This window comes from Notamacropus eugenii, chromosome X, assembly GCF_028372415.1.
Source record: "Notamacropus eugenii isolate mMacEug1 chromosome X, mMacEug1.pri_v2, whole genome shotgun sequence".
NCBI lineage: Eukaryota > Metazoa > Chordata > Mammalia > Diprotodontia > Macropodidae > Notamacropus > Notamacropus eugenii.
The window spans coordinates 82138479-82159697 of NC_092879.1; the positions used below are offsets into that span (position 1 = coordinate 82138479).

At 42.6% G+C, this 21219-nt stretch overlaps 1 pseudogene; it reads right to left on the reverse strand.

Moving 5' to 3' along the window:
- Positions 1 to 11948: 11948 nt before the first annotated feature.
- LOC140516230 (E3 ubiquitin-protein ligase RNF170 pseudogene) lies at positions 11949 to 14097 on the reverse strand (annotated as a pseudogene).
- Between the last annotated feature and the right edge of the window lie 7122 nt (positions 14098 to 21219).

Sequence of the window (21219 nt, forward strand, 5' to 3'; positions counted from 1 at the left end):
ATACTGATATGGGCAAGAATACGATTCCCTGGGCTGTTGAGAGTCTCCTGGGCATAGCCTGGCAGCTGTCTGGAGAAAGTGCCACCACACAGCCACTCACGTCCTTTCCTCCCAGAGAAGCAGGGGCCCTAGTTCACTTCCAGTATCTCCTGGGGTGTCTTTTTTGGTGGGGTTGGAATGAAGCAGAGGTTGGTTTTTCCACTGCTTCCCTTCCTGGTCACAAAACGCTCCCTCCATCCCAGGAATGGTTCAGAACAGTCCTAGCCAGGTGGATGGCAGGCGTACCAAACCCCATCCCACCTCCCAAATAACAGCCACGCGGGGCTGGCACTTGAACTCTTCTAGGAAAGGGGTCCCCTACCTCCCATGAACCTGGTGAGTCCCCTGACGGTAGCCACGTCTGAGCGGAGGAACTAACAGGAGAAGGCCTTCACGCCAGGGCAAAGAGGTACCAGGGTCTCAGCGGCGCCACGCTCCAGTCTCTTCCGGCACTGGCAGGCCAGGACTAGAGAGGACTCACAGACTCCCCTCGGTCCGTGCCAGCCAATCACTGCCTTCCTCTTTGGAGGTCTCACGTGATACTCCACCAATGGGCTTCATCCTCCAGCCCTTAGGAAGACGGCCACGTGCGGCCAGCCCTTAGGAAGACGGCCACGTGCGGCCAGCCCTTAGGAAGACGGCCACGTGCGGCCAGCCCTTAGGAAGACGGCCACGTGCGGCCAGCCCTTAGGAAGACGGCCACGTGCGGCCAGCCCTTGTCTTTCCCAAATCTCAAACGTGAGGACTCCCTGCTGGGGATCTGCTCCCTCATTCAGAAAAGGCCCTCCTCATGCCCCCCTCCCCCCTCAACAGAAATGCGGGTGTCATCTCTTCCACCCCCACAGCAGAGAAGCTCCCCTTTTTCCTTCTTACTTCTGGTCATGGTGCCCCCCAGTCCAGGCCAAGGTTGTATGTGAGGGCGTTAGGGAAAAAAGAGGTGAGCAGCTGTCCGGACCCCTCCCCCTTCCTCACCAAGTAGCCATGGGGAGCGGCCCATGTTGCTCTGGGGCTTGGGGGGGAGGCAGGCTGGCCACTAGGTGGGAAGGATTCCATTCAATGGGTGCCTCCCAACAGCCAATCAGCTGCCGGCTCTTGGCCAAAGGCTCTCAAATTCTTTCAAAAGGACCAATCAGCAGTTCTTCCCTCCCCTGCCTCCCCACCCTTTCTCCCAGTCTTTGGGAAAATGGCTCCCAGCCCTACTCTTCACCAAGGTCGAGGTGACTGCTGGGGTGGTGGTGCAGGACTGAGGTCCCCTACCTTCTGAAAAACCCTCCTCTCCATCCCACCCCAGGCCTCCCATCCCCTGCAGTCTCTTCCCCGAAAGAAGTATGACCCCCTCCCCCCTCCGCCCCCCCAGTAAGATCGGAAGTAAGCTAGCCCTATTTGTCCCTGTAAGGTCCATGGACATGTCCTTTGCAGGATCACAAGGCCCTTGCATCCTTTGGGCAGAGAAGGGAGTGGGGACAAGGAGGGGTGAGGACAAGTGTCGGGGGACCTCTATTACTTCTCAGGAATAGTCAAGGTCACTTCCTCCTCAAGCTTCTCCTGGGGCCCAGGCCAAGGGCAATGACAGAGGGGAGGACCAGTCTAGACACCCTCTTTCTGGGAGTGCGGGGGGGGGGGGGGGGGGGGGGGGGGTGCCATGCAGGTAGGGAGGGAAGAAAAAAGGGGATCCTATTCCCAGCTCCCTTGTGGCTTTAGGGAGAAGGTCCCTGCCCTCTCATCTCCAGAGGTCCTTAGCTTTGCCTTCCCAGAGGCTCCAGGTCCATCTGTCCTCTGTGAGGGGCTGGCAGACAAAGGGGTGTGGGCCCCCTGGGCTGGTGCCCCTTTTTGGGGCACACACTGGCCACCTGCTGAGACTGAGGCTAAGGTAACTACACACACATACTTGAGCTGATCTGGAGAGTGGAAGGGATTTGGCTCTGCCCACCACAGAATGAATGGTCTGTTCTCCCTTTCCTCTCTTCCTCCTCCTCCTCCTCCTCTGACAGCACCTCTACTATTTATAGGCTGCTGCTGCTAGTGGTGGTGCTACTGCAGCTCTCCCCTCCTCCCTCTCAATGTCACACACACACAACTGTACCCTCCCCCTTAGAGGAGAAGGGAGGGAAAAGTGGTGGGTGGGGTAGGAGGAAGCTTCCCCAAGGATGCTCAGGAGGCCACTTATCCCTGCTGGCCTGATGGTAGTTTCCCATTGTCCAGGGAGACATTCCATGACCTTGATTGGCTCCTGTGGAGGATGTGATGACATCATGACGCTGAGAAACAGCCAATGGTCACCTGCCAAGGTTTGTGATGTCAAGAAAAGTAGTAGTGGGAAGCAAAAGATGGCACAGCCTAGCTGGAAGGTGAACCATCCCAAGAAATAGCAAGATTGTGTCCTCTCTTCTTTGATTTTCAATGCAAGGGCTGCAGTAGCAGCCCTTTACCAAAGATGCACATAAAAAGCTTATCTTGATTTGAAACATTAAAGACAAAGGGGTAATTATATACAGATCAAAAACAGTCATGCAATACCCTGGTATGGGGAACAAATCAAAGATGGTACACAGAGTTCTCAAACAGAAACTTCACTCTTACTATGATGAGATTCAGAGCAAGATGAACTATTTGACCTTTATTCTTATGGTTCAAAGAGGCATTTGAAGATTCCTTGAAATAAGATTCTATCTCTCTCTCCCCCCCTGAAGCTCAGTGATTTTTAAATTCTCTCTTCTTGATCTTTCCCAGGTCCATTCCTGTAAATATTAATATTTCTTTTCAATCTTTTCACTGTTTTCATATTTCTTTTTGTCTCATGGAATCATTAATTTTTGTTTAGTCCATACTAATTTTCAGAGACTCTATAGTTTAGGCAAGATTTTGTACCTCTTGTGTCAATTTGTTAATTTTCTTTTAAATTGTTACTCCAACCCTCATTTCTTTCCAGTTCATTTTCTTAGTACTATCATTTCATTTATACAGTTATTTTAAACTCTTTTGTAAGGCTTATGGTTTATTTCACTACATCCAGAAATTCTAGTTGCACTTATGACTAAGTTTTTATTTCTCTTTGAGGCTTTGCTTGTGAATCTTTTGGAGTCATTCTCTATTTGGGGTTCTATGTCTTGGGCATCTGTCACCATGATAGGTCTTTATGGTAGGATTCTTTTAAAAAAAAACCTCATTCTTCCAGCTTTGTTTCCCAACTTTAGACTTTGTGTTTGGGCCAAGTTCTGAGCACTTAGGTAGGGAATATCTGAACCTCTCTTGGATCCTGCTGCTGCTTTCTTCAAGTATTTACTGTTTTGTTTCCTGTAATATCTCAGGGATAGCTCAGGTTTGAACCTTCTAACTTTCACTGTCCAAGTCCAGAAACCAACAAGCACTTATTAAGCTCCTTGAGGGCTGGGACAGTTGTTGCCTTCTTCCCAGCTCCTAGTGTCTGGCATATGCTTCTGTTGTTCATTCATACACAGCTATTCATGACCCCGTGGACCATAGCATGCCAATTCTGTTCATGGGTTTTTCTTGGCAAAGATACTGGAGTGGTTTGCCATTCGCTTTTCTGATAAATCAAGGCAAACAGAAGTTAAGCGACTTGCCCAGGGTCACATAGCTAGCAAGGGTCTAAGGCTGGAGTTCCTCGTTCCAGGCCTAGCTCTCTATGCACTGATAGCCACTGAGTTGCCTGTCTGCCATATAGTAAGCTCTTGTTGAATTGATTTAAGTTGAATTGATTTCTCCTGGACAGTCTTCTCCACGCAGGCACATCAAGGTTACAGGGAGCAGTGGGCAGTAGCCGTTTTGAGAAAACTTCTGAGAAGGTGCAGAAGCTGTCCCTTGGTCCTGGGCCCAGCGTCTGCCCCAAGAACCATTTTCAAAGGATTAGTGCAGAGGCAAATGTCTAAGAGAAGCTGGGGGGAGGCATGGGGGCAAAGGAGAGGTTAAGCCTATGTGGGAGGGTCCTTTGAGGAAGGAGAGAGAACGCTTCCAGCTGGGAGATCTGTAAAGGCCACTGAAGAGGCAGCCCCTGAGCTAAGCCTTGCAAAGGGGTCTTGGGGGTAGTACCCAAGAGCTGGATGGTGTCCTGCTTGTGCCTCCAAATGCAGCCTTCTAGTTCATTGTGTAACGGGGATGGAATTGGAGGTGGAGAAGCCTCCCTTTGTGCCTGCTGCCTGACAGTGTCCTTGGGCTCCCTGAGACGTACCCTGAGGCTCTGCCCTGCCGAGGGAGCCAGCTATGACACTAAGCTTGTCAGCGGAGGGTCGAAGTTACTCAGTGTCCCAGGGACACAGGGAAGGAGGAGACAGTCACTTCTCCCCTCAGCCTCAGGAAGAAAGAATTTCATAATGCCTTGAAATGGACCAAGCTAGGTCAGTTGACACAGGGAATGTTTTTATTCCTAAATTGCAAATAGAAGTAGGTGGAGGAAAATCTTTTTTTCAAAGTAAAGTTGTATTATCTACTTGGAATTATTTGTATTTAAAGAACATTGCACAGACAAGAAAAAGAAAATCTTTCGTATCAACCATATTTTCTTATTCATTGAAAGGTTAGGCCTTCTGGAGCTAATCTCCCTGGGCCATGGTTTCCTTATCTGCTAAGTAAGAGGGCTGGACACAGTGTGCCCTGAGATCCCTTCCTATTCTAGATCTCAGACCCACTTCTCATCCTGAGAAACTTACTGCCCACCCCCCCCCCCCTTCCTGGGAGGCTGGTGATATTCTCCCTTGACATCTTTCTGTCCAAAGTTCAAAGGGATACCCTATAGAACTTGATATAATAATAACAATTCATTAGATAAAAGAAAGAAAAGAGCTAGAATTTCAGGAAAGACAATGAAAAAAGTTAGGGGATGCAGGAAAAATAGCATTTTCAAGCCTGAAAGTATATATAAATCAGCAGTCAGCAAATACATTTGAGCATGGTTAGAAACTACAGATATAGTTCAATTCAACAGTCTCGACAAGGGAGAATCAGAAATATTGGATGCAAATGATCCAGTGTTTGAGAAACCAAAATGCATATATTACTTAGGAAGGAACTTACTATTTGATTTTAAAAAACTGTTAGGAAAGTGAGGAAGCAATGTGGTCAAAAGTAGACTTAGATGACAGCCTTATACCTTTTTACTTGCCAGTTCTAAATGGGTATGTAATCTTGATATTAAAGATTATACCATTTTTAAAGAGTAGGAGAGAGACAGATCATACACTTCTCACAGCTATGGGTTGGATATGTATTCTTAAGCAAATGAGACATAGGGTTCATTACAAATAAGAAAATAGATCATTTTAATTACCTAAACTGAAAATCTTCTACATGAGCAAAATTAATGTACCAGGGTAAGAAAAGAAATAGTAGAACAGTAAAACATATACATATATATATATAATAAAAAAATTTCTAAGACAAGTTTTAGTGTCTAAGCTATATAAAGAACTAAAATACACACACACACACTCACCAGAAGCCATTTCTCAATAAAGCATTCATCCAAGGATATATATACAAACAATTCTCAAAAGAATTGCAAACTTTTAATAACTACTTGAAAGAACTCCCTAAGTCACTAATAATATGAAAACTGTAAATCAAAACAACTGAGGTTTTCCTTCACAGCAGCAAATTCAATTTTTGCTTTTGGGCAATTAGGTGACACACTGCTGGGCCTGAAGTCAGGAATATTCATCTTCCTCAGTTCAAATCTGGTGTCAGAAACTTACTAGCTGCATAAAACTGAACAAGTCACTTAAACCTGTTTGCCTAATTGCTCTTTGACTTTATCAAACATTACATTACTGGGGTCATTTACTACTGTGTATTGTGTGCCTAATCTGTTCCAGTTTCTCAGCCAGTAACAGATTGTTTCGATGATCACTGCTTTGTAGTACAGTTTATGATCTGGTACATCTAGGCCACATTCCTTCATATTTTTTTACATTGATTCCCTTGATATTGCTAACCTTTTGTTCTTCAAGAAGAATTTAGCTATTTTTTTCTAGTTCTAGAAAATAATTTTTGGTAGTTTGGTATGGCACTGAATAAGTAAATTAAACTAGGATTGTCATTTTTATTATATGGATTTAACCTACCTATGAGCAATAAATATTTTCCCAATTGTTTAGATCTGAATTCATTTGTGTGAAAATTGTTTTGTAATTGTATTCATGCAGTTCCCAGGTTATATGTCCTGCAGCCAGTGCCAGCAAAGGGTCTCCTGTAATCTCCTTCTGACCAGTTGTCTGACCCCCCTTACCTACTATGAGAGGTTTAGAAGCCACCACCACGGATTTGATGTCCTCCAAGACTTGCTGCTGGCTTGCTAGAGGATAGCCTTCATTCTACCTTCATCCCAATGAGACAGACACTTTCTGCTGACCTTCTAAGGTGTCCTGGATTGAAAATTGTTTCACCCCCATTCTTCTGTGGGTTCTGGGCTCCAGAATTTGTTTTGAGGTGTTATTTTAATCTTGTTCAGAGGAGAATTTGGGAGAGTTCAGATGAGTCTCTGCCTTTACTCCATTATCTTGGCTTTCCTCTTTCCTCACCCAGAATTTCTTTTCATTAATTATTGTCAATAATATATTAATATATATTGTGTATTTATATATCAATATATTATAATAATTCTTAAGTATAGAAGACCAAGAAGCAACCCAGTACATGGGAGATCATTGGGTTGCTGCTGCTGCTGTTCAGAGCTATCCTTGGGGACAGTTTTAATAATGGTTAGCAGATATAGGCTCAGGGATGGGAGGAAATCCACCCAGGATCTTTGTGCAGACTGAAAAAGGGATTGGCTAGTGCCTGAGTCCTCACATATAATGTACAAATGTATCTGTAATTGTTTTCCATGATATATGTAAATTAATGATTTCTCATTTTTTTAAAGGCTATGTTGGTATTGAATGTGATTGACTAGTAGGGGAAGAGGACAGGGGCTTGTGGGATTCATCCCCAAAGACACTACCTTTTTTTAAAAAAAATAGTTAATTTTGAGTTTTCAGCATTCACTTCCTTAAAATTTTGAGTTCCAAATTTTCTCCCTCTCCTTCCCCTCCCCCATCCCAAGATAGCATGCAATCTGATATAGACTCTATATATACATTCATATTAAACATATTTTCACATCAGCACTACCATTTTTAAAACCTTTTGGGACTAGTATATGTCTCTGTAAATGTTTTGGTGACATATTTTAAATAACAAGTTATTAATTCTCTTTCATACTTGACAAATATGAGAGACAGTGTCTTTGGAGTCAAGAGCAAGTGACTTCAAATCTTGCTACTGCCACAATCACATACTGGCTAACTAACTAACCTCCAAGTGCCCCAGATAACTCTCAGGGTATAATTTGTGACTTGGTGACTCCCTGCTTTCTGCAAGCTTCCTATTCAGATGATGAAATATAGGATATATGATTTATATGAATATTTTTATATTTTTGTATTTCCTATGAAATATATGATTTTTATAAATGTGTAAATTAAATTTTAGAGTATTGTCTTTTTTGCTGCACTGATAAGACCCATACATGAACAGTGAATGTTCAAACAATTATTTAGGTCGTCTTTTAGTTGTTATGTGAATTTCTAGGCTAGTTAATTCCCACAGTAATGATTTTTAAATGGAGTTTACTTTTTTAAATAAAGATTACTGGTAAATAAAAGTATACCTGATTGGGGAGGGAGGGATTAGCCTTTTACCTGGATAACTTATTTTTGTCTCAGTTTTTCATTGATAGTTGGATTATCTATTTGTAAATAATGATATTTTGACCTTTTTATTTCTGTTAATCCCTAAGCAGAGAGTAATCTTTTTTTCCTTTCTTTCTTTCTTTTTTTTGCAATTATTATAATTTCCAGGGCAATGATTATTAGAAATTATTACAGCAGGCATTCTTGTGACACTTTTTAGGGAGAGTGCTCCAAATGTTTCTCCACTGCACAATATTTTGGCTCTTGATTTAAGGCAGATATTTTTTATTGTATTACGGTGAAATCCCTTCTTTCTATTGTTTTTCTCTATTGGAGGGAGCTTACCTGACAAACCTTGAAATCTCAAATTCAAGGTCAACTACCATCTGTCAGGTGGGAGGAAGCCACCTCACCCTAACTGGTCAGATAGAGTACTTTTTGTTCTCTTGCTCCAGTAATGAAGATTTACTGATTCCTTTGAGGTTACTATGAATCATAAATCTGGAAAGGAACTTCAAAGACCATCTAATTCAAACCTCTTACTTGACAGATGAGGGAACTGATGGCCAGGGAGATTAGGTAGATTAGGTGCAGTAACTAAAACTTGGAATCTGGAAGTTATTGCTGTTCAGTCATTTTAGTCATGTCCCCACCTGGAGTTTTCTCGGCAAAGATACTGGAATGGTTTGCCATTTGTTTTTCCAGCTCAGTTTACAGATGAGGAAATTGAGACAAATAGCATTAAGCTACTTGCCCGAGGTCATTCAGCTAGTAAATTTCTGAGGCTGCATTCGAACCCAGGAAGATTAAGTCTTTCTGATTGTAGGCCTGGCATTCTATCTACTGCTCCATCTACCTGCATCCATGAGTTCAAATGGGACCTCAGGTGCTCCCTGGCTGAGTGACCCTGGCCAAGTCACTTAACCTCCGTTTCTCTCAGTTTCTTCATATGTAAAATGAGGAACATAATACCACTGATCTCTCAGAGCTGTGAGGATAAAGTGAGATATTTGTAAAGTGCTTAGCATGGTACCTGATACGTAGTAGGCGTGTACAACATAAATGATAGCTATTATTATTAAGTTAAATGATTTATGCAAGGTTATCAGAGATAAGATTTCAACCCCTGATCCTCTGACTCAAGAGCAAGTGTTCTTTTCATCATACCATAGTGCCTCCTAGAGAACATATTACTCTGATTTCAAATACTGAATTAAACAAGTTGATAAATACTTGATATGGTGAATTAGAAATCTCTTTAAATCAAGAAGTCTTAACTCAGGGTCACAGAGCTTTTGTTTTGGTTTTAGTTTTGTAAACCGTACTTATTGTCATTTATTTCTTTTGTATTCCTTTGTAGTTTATTTTTTGCATTTAAAAACATTATTCCGAGAAGGGGTCCAAAGTTTTTTCATCAGACTGCCAAATGAGTCTATGACCCCTCAGATCTTAAGAACTCCTCCTCCAAATGAATGCAGTGTGTATAAGCAGGTCTGGAAATTCCAAGATGTCAGTGTGTCCCCATTTCAATATGTTTTAATCTAAGTCTAACTCAAACCATAATATTATAACATGATAAATGTTTACCTTAACAAAGAAATCAGCAGGGATTTCAAAAATTTTTAAATTAAGTTATCATTTGCACCTGAATTATAATTGTTGGAATAGTTCAGAGACATTGAAAATGTAACCCAGTCTACCTTCCTTTTGCTTCCTTAAGCATCCCTTTACAGTTTGATAAACATAGGAGTAGAATATATCAGCACAGTTTCCATTTTCCTTATCTGATGAGTGCCTGCAGCTATAGGGTTTCTATGAAAAATATTTCATCCACACATCAGACTGGGTTGGGGACTTAGAATTAAGGATATAGCAACAATATTAAGATGTCACATAGCCCGTTTTCTGCTTGGGGCATAACTCATTTAAACCATCTCATGGAAATAGAAGGCTTCCAGAGGAGATTCATTCCAGCCTGCCCTCCTCAACTAATAATCTATACTATCCCCAGATCCCTCCCACTAAAATGGGATATAACATTATACGCTTTGGCTTTCACTACCTTTGTTTTGTTCTACTATAGGGGACCTCAGAAATCCTCAGTCACTCAGACATTGAAATAATAGAATTGTTATTGACATTTTCACATGGGGACCCAGCTGATACCCCTCTCTAATTGAATTAGAAGAACATTAAGGTAGAGAATTGTGTTTTTCTGTTTGTGTCCTCTTAGTACCAAAGCTATCACTGTCTGTGCAAGGGAACACAATAAGTGATGTTTTATGCTCTGTCATCACTGGTGGCTGTGCATGACCTCCTGCTGTGCCATCTTCATTTGTGTCATTTGTGAACTAAAGTCAAAAGAAGTCACAGAATTGGATCATTTGAGAATTGCAAGGAACCTTCACAGCCATCTAGCCCAAGCCACACATGAAAGGAATCCCCAGTGTATCAAAATCAGTAAGTAATTTTCTTCCTTCTGCTTGAAGACCTCCAAGGATGGAGAACCTACCTCTCTAGCAGCTCAGTCAGTTTTTGGACAGACCTAATTTCTAGGAAGTTATTCCTGATATCAAGCCTAAATTTATATTTTTGCAACTTCCCCCCACTGCTGCTGGTACTGCCTTCTGGGGCCAGTTAGAACGAAGCTAGTCTGTCACCTGTGTAACAGTCTTTCAAATATTTAAAGACAGTTTTCATGATATCTCCCCTGAGACTTCTCTTTTCCAGACTGAACATGCCCAATTTCTTCCACCTATCCCCATATATCACGGACTCAAGTCCCTAGACCATCCTGGTTGTGTTCCTCTGGACCAATCCAGCATATCAATATCCTTAAACTGTACTGCCCACAACTGAAAGTGATACTCCAAATGAGTTTTGACAAGGGCAGAGTACAGTTGAACTATCACCACCCAATTTCCAGAAGCCATGCCTTTGTTAATATAGCCCAAGATCACATTAGCTTCTTGGGCTCACATATCCCACTGTTGATTCCTGTTGAACCTGTAGTCCACTAAGTCTCCAGATCTTTTTTAGAACTGCTATCCATGCCTTACACTTGGAACATTGATTTTATTGTACCCGAGTGCAGACTTTACATATATCTCTATTGAACTGCAGCCCAAAGCTATAGCTACAGCTTTGAATCCTGACTCTCTCATCCACTATGGTAGCTGGCCCTGCCAGCTTTGAATGAGATTTGGCTGAAAATGTGATCAGCTTTGCTTTTATGCAAATCATTGATAAAAATATTAAATAGCCCAGGGCCAAGGATAGATCCCTGAGGTATCTTCACTGGAGACCTCCTGCCGATACTGACATGGAAGCATTAACTACACTTTGCATTTGGCTATCCGACCAGTTTCAAATTTGTCTGATTACATTATTGTCTAATCCATATGTATCCATTTTCTACAAAAGAATAGTAGGAAATATTTTATCAAAAGCTTTGCTATGACCTAGGTAGACTGCATCCACAGCATTTCCCTCATATACTAATTTAGCAATCCTGTTAAAAAAGGAAATGCAGGTGGTCTGAGCTGGTCTCTTCTTGATGAAACTGTCCTGGTTCATTGTAATCACCATTTCCCTTTCTAGATGTTTGCTAGTCAATTCTTTAATGATCTATTCTAGTATTTCTCCAGGAATCATAGTAAAACTTAATTGGCCTGCAGTGTGCAGACTTGGTTGTCCTTCCATTTTTGAAAAATGGGATTAAATTTGCCCTTCTTTAACCTTGTGGTACTTCTCTCATTTTCCATAATCTTTCAGATATCACTGATTGGGGCTTAGCCCTCCTATCTGCCAGTTCTTTCAGGACCTAAGGGTGTAGTTCATTTGTGCCTGTTGGTTCAAAGTCATCAAGGGGAACTGGATACTCACTTATTAGCTCCTGATTTATCCCAAGTAGAGTCATTTGGATTGTCATTTCCAGGATACAGGTGAATCTTCTCTTGGTTGGGAAGAAATGTATGCATTTTAATTCAGCAAGCACTTATTGAATATGTAATATTTGTTATACACTGTGCTAGATTGCGAAATTTGGAATTGATTATACAGTGCTTTATGAAAACCAAAGTACAACTCAAATGAATTCTCTAAGTGGAGGTTGCTGCTTTTAGCTCCAACTGTTAAAAAAAAAAAGAATCATGTTGCATTAGAGAAGGAAAATGTTGTTCCAGGTACTTAGCCAGTACCAAAAAAACAAACTGAGTCTTTAAATTTCATGCAGCATTTCACTTTAATAACAATATTTTACACAATATCTACACATCACATAGGTTTCCACTGAAGAGACATAAACACATTAAGTAGTGGATAACTGATATAATTTTACAGTAAAATCATGTTGGATTTGGATTTGAGCCCAGGCTGTGCCACCTCCCACCTGTGTGACCTTGAGAAAGTTTTCCCTCATGGTCTATTTCCACATCTGTTAAATGAGTCATTTGAACTAATGACTTCTCAGGTCCCTTTCCACCACTCATAATCCTATAATCTTGCTAATTGGAGCAGTTTTGGAAGACAGGTAAAATCATGATACCATCAAAGCATCCCTTTTTCTTTAATCTCACCATTTCAGAGAAGACTGCTTTGTAACCAGTGAACAAATACACCTAACTGTAGTTATTAATCTAACATTAGTATTGGAGCCATCAACATGTTAAATATAATTCCCATTGTGTTTTACTGCATGTTTATCCAATTTGGTAGCATAGGGGATAGAGTGCTGAACTTGAAGTCAGGAAAACTTGATTTCAAATCCAACTGCAAACACTTCCTAGTTCTGTAATTCTAGGTAAGTTACCTAACCTTTCTTTCAGTTTGCTCTTTGCAAAATGGAGATTATGATAGCACCGACTTTTCAGGGTTGTTGTGAGGATCAAAAGATAAAATACATATATAAAGCACTTTGCAAACCTTAAAGCAATATAGCCATCATTATTAATATGGTGAGTACCAGACCTGGAGTCAGGAAGTCCTAAGTTTAAATCTGGTCTCAGACACTTCCTTGCTGTGTGACTTCACCTCTGCCTGCCTTAATTTTCTCATCTGTAAAATGGGGACAATAACAATAGCACCTATTTCCCAAGGATTTTGTGAGGATCAAATGAGATAACATTTACAAAACACTTTCCAAACATTCAACATCGATACAAATACCAACTAATAACATTAGTATTGTGAACCTGTTAAATGATATTCAAGTGGTTCTTTCTAAGGACACATATGACAACAACAAACAATGTTCTCCAACCTTTATTTCATCTGTTCAGCCTTTGCGTTATTACCTCCCTATACATGATAGAGATGTAAATAAGCAAGAGAAAGATGACAAAGAAATCATCCAGAAACCCCAGAATCCCAAACAAGCCTTCAGGAACCAAATCCAAAGGTGATATCAGGTAGAAAAAGGCTCCCACTAAACAGAGGACAATCCTGATGCGAAACATCCAGAAAAGTCCACCCACCGAAAACAGTTCCCGGAATGCATGCCTTAGCAGAGTGGGGAGATCCAGAAGTCTGTCCATAATAGACCGGGGCTGCCCTGAGAACCTTCGGTTGTAGTCATGAATATCTTGATGTAAACGCCGGGCATCGACAGAATGGACATCTTCACCAAACACAGGAAATAGCAAAGTCACTGTTTGTCGACAGATTGGACAACTGACCATCCCGAGCCATGAACCATAACGCCAGTAGGCAATGAGGCAGTTGCCGCAGAAGAGGTGGCCACAGTTGGTTTCAATGGGAAGAGAGGCATGATGTAAACAGATGGGACAGGACAGGTCCGTGTAGAACTGAGGTCGAGGGGCCGGAGGATCTTGCTCCCTGTGTAGTTGTTCTCTCAGTACCCTGACGAGCTCCTGGTTGTTGGGATGGATGTTCTGCTGAGCACTTCTTAGAAGGGCATAGCCCACGACAGCCAGGAAGGCAAAGCCAAGCAGCACAGCCACGAGCACCTGGTCACTGACTCCTTCGATGAGAGAGTCCTCGGTTCGCAAACCGTGCACCTTAGAGGGTTGCTTGGCCATGGTTGCTCTGGCCCCACGAAGGGCCACGTGGCCAGCACCTGGGCCCTAGCGTGAGACTTCCGAGGATCGCTGTCCAAGGTCCCCAAGTTTGGCGGGGCAGCCGGGGGGGGGGGGGGGGGGTCTCTACTTACTCGTGGTCACTGCAGCCCGGGCCCAGCGGGTGTCGCTGTGGCCCGGCTTTGGCCAAAGACCGCCGCGGCTTTTCGGAGCGCGGACCGAAGGCAGGAGCGCGAGGCGAAGTAGGCTAAGCGGCGGCTGCTGAGGCGGCGGCGGCACGGCGGAGGAGGAGCCCCGGCTTGCGACTGCAGCGCTTGCTGCAGTGCCAGTTGCTGCCGTTGCGGCGGCGGCGGCGAAGACTCTGGGCAGTCCGCGCGGACGTAGGCACGCACGCACAAAGGGCTTTATTGTCCGCGACCTCCGGTTGCTAGGCAACCGCGGCTTGCGCTCGCGCGCGCGCGCTCTTTCTCTCTTCCCCCTCCCCATCTCTTCCCTCCCTCCCCTCTTCCCCGGGGAGTGGGGGTTGAGGAGCTCAGAAAGATGCCGGGCACCTGCTGCTGAGACGCTGGGAATGTTGGGGGGCGGGGAAGGGAGGGATAAGTGTGTGTGTGTGTGTGATTTGGGGAGCGAGATCAGTCTTCTCTCACATTCCTCAACTCGTATCACTCAGGTGCCTTCTGCCACTCTCTGCTTCTTTGCCCCTGTTTCACGTGATGAAGTGACCTTAATCTCTAACAAGGCTCACCTCTCTACCTGTTCAAACAACTTCGTTACATCCCACCTCCTCCAACAAACTGCCCCCTCTGTCATCCCACTCTCATTTATTTTTAATCTCTCTCTGTGTATAGGCGCATTTTCACGTGCAGACATACAGCACACAGACACGCACACACAATCTTTAAGTTCCCTACTCTTCACGCACTCCGCACCGCGTAGACACACAGCACACACACATCCACATCCACACTCACCCCCTTCTCACTCAGACCTCCTCACAACACACATGCAGCACACACATGCCCACTCATCCCTTTCCAATACTTACAAAAAGTCCATGTCTCTCCTCTCCTGAAAAAAACAAAAAACAAAAAAACAACACACTTTATCCTTCTCCCTCTGCTGTCTATCATTTTGTATCACTTCTGTCCTTAAGGACTATACTTCTCAAAAAGGAGTCTGCAGTAAGCGCTTCCACTTTCTTTTCTCTCATTCTCACCTTAACCCCTTCCTATCTGGTTCCCCACCTTTTCATTCCGTTAAAGCTGCTCTCTCCAAAGTTACTAGTGATCTCTTAGCTACCAAATCGAATGGTTTTTTCTCAGTTCTAGTCCTCTTCAACCTCTTTGTAGCCTTTGACACTGCTGATCGCTCTTTCTGGATATTCTCTTCTCTCTAGCTTTTGGGGATACCCCTCTTTTCTAGTTATCCTCCTATCAGTCAGATGTTCCTTCTCGGCTCCTTTGCTGGATCTTCATTCAGACCACACCCTCTAACGGTAGGTGTCCCTCAGGGGTTTGTCCTAGGCCCTCTTCTCTCATCAGCTCCTATGGATTTATTCAATTGCCATTTCTATGCTGATGCTTGTCAGATCTACTTATCCTGCCCCAGCCTCTCTGCTCACCTCTGGTCTCTCATAGTCAACTACCCTTCAGATATCTGGAAATGGATCTCCAGTACTTGTCTTAAACTTGACATGTCATCTTTTCCCCTAAATCCTCCCTACCTCCTACCTTCCCTATTACTATAGAGGACAACACCACCCTCCCAGTCCCTCATGCTCACAACCTAGGAGTCATCCTAGATTCCTCACACACTCTCAGCCCCCATATCCAAGCTCTTGCCAGTGCTTATCAATGTTACCTTTCCAACATCTCTCCTCCAACACTGCCCACACTCTAGTGGAGGCTCTCATCACCTCATGCCTTGATTACTGCAATAGCTGCAGGTGGGTCTGCCTGCCTCAAATCTCACTCCAGTCAGCCACTAAAGTGCAGATCTGGTCATGTCACATACTGCCCTCCCCACTCCTGCCTCCCCCCCACCCCAGCTCAAACTCCAGGGGTTTTCTCTTGACTCCACAAGCAAATAGAAAATTCTCTGCCTTTCATAAGCCTCTCCTAACCTAGCCTCCTCCTACCTTTCCAGTCTTCTTACACCTTATTCCCCAACATGTACTCTTTAATTCTGTGACACTGGCCTTCTGGCTGTTGCATGATCAAAAAACTCCATCTCTCTGCCCTGGATATTCTCTCTGGTTGTCCTCCATTTCTCTTCCTCCTCATCTTCACATACTGGTTTCCCTGGCCTCCTTTAAATCTCAACTAAAATCCCTTCTTCCCCAGAACACTTTCCCTAAACCCTCTTAATTCCAGTGCCTTCCCTCTGTTAATTATTTCCTATTTATCCTATGTATAGCTTGCTCTTTCTGTTTGTTTACTATTGTCTCCTCCATTACATTGGGAGCTTTTTGAGGGCAGGGACTGTCTTTTGTCTCCCCAGCACTTAGCACAGTGCCTGGTACATAGAAGGCACTTAATAAATGTTGATTGATTGATTGGTATACTATAGAGGTAGAGTGTGTGTATACTGTGTGTGTGTATCAGTATGTGCTGTGTTTGAGGAATGTTGGTGTGTGTGCTGTACGTGTATGGTGTGGGGAATGTGTGTGGCATGTATTTTGTGCAGAGAATGTATGTTCTGTATATGTGTATGGCATGAGGCATGTATCTTTGTGTATATATATATATATATATGTGTGGTGTAGGAAGTGTATGTCTCTGTGTGTTGTTTATGGAATACATGATATGGAGGGGGAATGTCTGAGAAGGAGAGAGAGTGTGTGTGGTATAGGAAGTGGGGAGAGTGTGTGGTATAGGAAGTGGGGAGAGTGTGTGGTATATGTGTGTGTTTATGGAGTATGCATTGGGTGTGGGGAGTGGGCATGGTAAATGTGTACTGTATATGAAGTATATGTGCTACAGTAGCTGTGTTATGTATTGTAGTATGAGAAGGATTATGTATGGTCTGTGAGTATAGTATGTGTCGTAGATTTGTGTGTATGGAATGTGTATAATGTATTATGGGGAAGTATGTGTTTATATGTGGTATTGGGAGTGTGGTATGTGTATAATGTGTGTATTTGTGGTGTGGGGAATGTGTATGGTGTGGGAGTGTGTTGTGTGTATGCAGTGTGAATGGTGCTCATAGTCTGTGTGTGTGTGGAATGTGTGTGGTGCATATGGAATATCTGTGGTATGGAGTATATGTGTGGAGTATGTATGGTATATGTGGGAGAATGTGTGTTGTATTTGGGTACACACACACACATATATATAGTATGGTGTGTGGGTGTATGTACATAGAGTGTATAGTGTGTTTGTGGTGAGGGATTATATGTGGTGTGTCTGGGTGTGGTAGGAGAGTGCATTTTTGCATATGGAGTGTATATATGGTTTGGGAAGGTGTGTGCTATAAGTGTATGGTGTATGTCTCTGGTATATGTTTATGTGTACTATGTGTGGTATATGGAATGTGTGTAGTATGCATTATGTGTGGCATGCATATGATATGGTGTATATGTTGTATGTTGTAGTGAGAGAGGGAGGACTGGGTATGCGACTGTAGGTAATGTATGTGTCAGTATGTGGGGTGTGAAGTATGTGTTGAATATATGTATGGTTATATATATGTGGTCTCTGCTTATCTGTGTGTGGTATGTGGAGTGTGTCTGTAGTAGGTGAAGACGTAGTATTTGCAATATATGTGTCTGTGTGTGGTGCGAAAGTATGTGATGTGTACCTGTGTGGTGTTTAGTATAGTTTGCATGTGTGGTTTGGGGGATATGTGGGAGATGTATGTGTAGATATGTGTCTATTATGGCATATGTGTCTTGTGTGGGGTGAAGAGAGTGTATGTGGTCTATATATGTTTGATGTATGGAATGGAGGAGTAGGAGGTGTATGTGACTGTGTATAATAGGAGTATGTGTGTGTGTGGTACGCAGAGGAATATTTGTGATATATGCAGCATATGTGTCTATGTGTTGTGGGGAGTATGTATTATATGTGTGTATGTGTGTGTATGTAAGTGTGTGTGTGTATACATATATATATATGTATACACACACACACATGGTAAACACCAGGGGGAGTATGTAGGAAATGTGTAGTGTGGGGCAAGTTGTATGTGTCTGGTGTATGTATGCAATATTGAATATGTGTGACATGGAGGGGAGTATGAATGGAATATGAATATGGTTTATGGGTGTGTGGTGTTTGTATGTATTTCTGGTAAGTGTGTGTTCATATGCGGGGTATGGAGTGTGAGTGTGGTATATGGAATATGCGTGGTATGGGGAGTGGAGCATGAGTGGTGTATGTGTCTCTAGTGGTGTTTGTGTGTGTGTGTGTGTGTGTGTGTGTGTGTGGTGTGAGGAGTATGTGTCCTATATGTGTATGCTATGTGGAGTATGGTACATGCTGGGGAGAGTGTATGTGAAATATGTGTGGAATGTGTATGTATCTCTGTGAGGTATATATGTGTGTATGGGGTATGGGTGAGAATGTGTGTGTATGGTAAATGGGGGGTAGAGTATATGTATGCATGAAGTGCGTGCTGTGTGTTTGTGTGGGGCAATGTGGTATGTGGGTGATGTGTGTGGGATGTCTGTATGAGAGATTTATGTGTGCAAATGTGGGGGAGATATTTTAATTGAAGGGGTAAATATGGTATGTGTGTTTGTGGTGAGTATGAGAGCTGTGTTTGTACTGTATATTGTGGAGTGTATGGTATGTAGGGGGATATGTTTGTGTGTATATGTGGTGTGTGGTATGACTATGAGGGCTATGTGTATATGCATGCATGGTATGTATATGTGATATATGTGTGGAGTATGTATGCAGTATTTGTGTGGTGTATATGTCTGTGTACATATGTATAGTGTACAGTATGTGGTATGTGTGAGGAAGGTTTGTGGATTTTGTGTGTGTGTGTTGTACGTGTTTGTGATATGTGTGTGGTGTGGAAAGTGTGTGGCATATGTATATAGTGTATGGTGTTTATGAGAAGTGTGTGCATATGTATCTGTGTGAGGTGTATATGTACATTGTAAGATATGGGACATATGCGCATGTGTGTGTACATGTGTGGAGTGTATGAGGAGGTAATGTAGGAATATGTATGTGTTTGGGGTATGGTATGTTTGTGTGTGCTTGTGGTTTATATATCTAGGAGGTGTGTTGTATGTTTACGTGTGATGGGTATGTGTGTTCTTCCTTCGTTGCTGAAGAAGACCATGACATCAGAGAAATGATGACATGACTTGCACTTGGCTTTGTTTTGAGTGACTAAGGGCTGTGCAGGTCAGCAGCCTCACTTCTCCTCCAGAGCCTTCTGAATCCGGTGACCAGATATTCATCAGGATGACTGGAGATGACCCAGGATGAGGCAATTGTGGTTAAGTGACTTGCCCAAGGTCACACAGCTAGTGAGTGTCAAGTGTCTAAGGTGAGATTTGAACTCAGGTCCTCTTGACTCCTGCACTGGTGCTCTATTCACTGTACCATCCAACTGCCCCATGGGCATGTAGGTATTTGTTTGTGTGTGAATATGTATGTGTAGGATGTGGATGTGTGGGATGTGCCATGTGGAGTGTGCATTTGAAAATGGGTGTGAACATATGGTATGTATCTTGTGTGTGAGAATTATGTTTGTAATTTGTATGTGGGGTATATGGTATGTGTGTGTATATGTGGGTTGTGAGTCTGTGAAGTGTGTCTATGTGTGTGTGATATGTATAAGTATGGTGTGTTTATGTGGGTTGTGTGGTGTATATTTTTAGGAGGGGTGTCATTGTGATATTTGTGTGTGTAGCATATTGTGTGATATGTGAGAGGTAGTATATGGAGTATAGAGAGGTATGGGGGTGTATGGTATGTGTATGTATATATGTGTGGTGTGTAGTATGGATGATACACACACACACATATATGGTAGGTGTATATGTGTTATGTTTGTGTTATGTTTGTGTGAAGTGTGGTGTGAGTATGTAGAGTGTGTATTTGTGTGTTAGGGGTATGTGTAGTATATTAGTTATATGTTTATGGTTTGTATCTCTGGTTTCTGTGTGTGTGATATGTCTATGTCTGTATATGGGGGGTGTTGTGTAGTATGTGAATATGTGATTTGTTATATCTTGTTTGTGGTATGTGTTTTGTGGTATATGTGTGGGGGTGTGATATGCGATGTGTGTGGTGTGTATATGTGATATGTTTTGTGTGCAGTGTGTGAAATATGTGTATTTATATTTGGTGTGTGGTATATTTACAAGTATGGTGTACATATACATATATATGTAGGTGTTTCTGTATGCTTTATGTATGCATGTATGGGTGTATGTTTGTGTGGTATATATATATGCCAGGTGAATGTGTGGTATGAGTATGTATGTAGTATTTTGTGTAATATATATGTGTATAATGTGGTGTGTGCTTGTAATCTATTCTGTTAAGCAGGTGATATAGTGTGTGGATATGTGTTGTGTGTGGTATTGTAAGTTTGTACTATTGTGTATTTGGAGGGTGTGGTATGTGTATATGTGTAGTATGTGTTGTATGTGTGGTTTGTATGTGTATGAATTTCTAGGGGTCTGTGAGTAAAGTATGTGTCTTGTGGGTTGTGTGATATGTGTGAAATGTATGATGTGAGTGTGTGACCTGTGTGGAGTGTGTGTGTGTGTATGTGCAATTTATACATGGAGATTGTGTGGTACGTGAGTGTGAGTGTATGTGCAGTATTTATGGTGTATATATATAGTGTGTGTCTATAGGGAGGGTTGTGCAGTGTATGGATGTTTGTGGGGGGTTGCAGTATGTGTGTATATGTACAGTAGGTGATATGTGTTTGACAGGGATATGTATGGATGACTGTGGGTCTTTATGAGTAAAGTATATGTATGTGTGGGGTGTGTGGTATGTGTTTATGTATGTGGTATCTATGTGTGATGTGTATGAAGTATATGTGTGTCTCTATAGTTTACACATGGGGATTGTGTGGTATGTAGGTGTGAGTGTATGTGCAGTAATTGTGCATATACACACATATTTGGTGTGTGCATATGTGTGTGTGGTCTGTGTCTGTAAGAAGAGTTGTGCAGTGTGTAGGTGTGGGTGTTTGTGGAGGGTAATATGTATGTATATGTGTGGTTATGTTATGTGTTATATTTATGGTATGTTTGTGTGTGGAGTATGTATGTGTGTGGTATGTTTGTGTGTGTAGTGTTTGTATTTGTGGAGTAAGTGGTATGAGTGTGGTATGTATGTTGGGAGCCTGTATGTAGTATGTATATATGCTGTATTTGTGCTTAGGGGTATGTGTGTGGTGTTGTGTATGGGTTGTGTGTATATTATTTGTTTCTGTGTGTTGTTTGTGTAATGTGTGGTTTCTGTATGGATGTGTGTATG